The following is a 1,065-nucleotide window of genomic DNA, read 5'->3' on the forward strand; positions in this document are numbered from 1 at the left end:
GGGAAAGCCTGGCTACACTCAAAATGTGTTGTTTGTAGAGTAATGCTTGCCAAAAGCATCTTCAAATCATCTCTATTTTCTTGTGATTTAAGAACAACAAAAATTCTATACAATTATAAAAATAAACAATTTGATAATTTAAAGGGCAAAATATAAGAATTCTAAACAAGTCATAAAAGCATTATCTGATCTGACCGACGTAGTTACTCATCATCCCACAAACCCAAAAGTCACCAGTTTGAGAGATTCCCAGACAGGGCACAGGCCTGGGTTTCAGGTTCCCTCCCTGGTCGGGTGTGGGTCGAGATTTTTTTCTCACTTCCATGTTTCTCTCCCTTTCTCTCTCCTTTCCTTCCCCTCTCACTAAATCTTAAATATATATATATATATATATAACAAAATAATAACAAAACATCATTTGACTACCTATAATGCCATTGTTAAAGAAAAAGTTTTAACTTCCACGGCTGAAAGTGTTTATTAAAATAAAGGGCTTATTAGGCCATGTTTAGCAAAAATAGAAGACCGGTTTTGGGACAGACCGTCTAAATCCAGCAGTTTGGCTAGGTAGGGAAGATGTCATGTCATCCCAGAGTTTTGCAAGCCTTTTTTATTCATCAAGTAGTGGGGAGAAAGGTGTAATTTGTTCTGAAAGGGTTCACTAGACGTATAACTTGGTTGCCCAGCGGCACCAGCTGCGCTCACAAACTACACTCTTATCTTTGGTCCAATCCCATCAGCCCAAGGGTGCAGGACTCTCCCTCTGTGCACTCTTTTTTGCTCCTACTCCCACTCCGAGCTTCCCAGTCCACCTTCCCCTGTCACTTATTCCTCCCTGTCACGCCCAGAGATCCTGCCCCCCACCCCCGCCCTTTCCTGTCTCTAACTTTCCCGCCCCAGTTACTCTTGGCCAATCGCAAAAGTAATTGTCTCTTCTTTCCCGGCCTCTTGGTGACGTTGCGGGAAGTGAGATCTCTGATTGGATTTTCAGGAGCAAGAGCTCACAAATAATAGGCAAACTTTTTGGGTTCAGGCGCACAGCTAGTATTATCGCTGGTGATTGGC

Source organism: Furipterus horrens, unplaced genomic scaffold, assembly GCF_987537825.1.
Source record: "Furipterus horrens unplaced genomic scaffold, mFurHor1.1.pri manual_scaffold_10, whole genome shotgun sequence".
Taxonomy (NCBI): Eukaryota; Metazoa; Chordata; class Mammalia; order Chiroptera; family Furipteridae; genus Furipterus; species Furipterus horrens.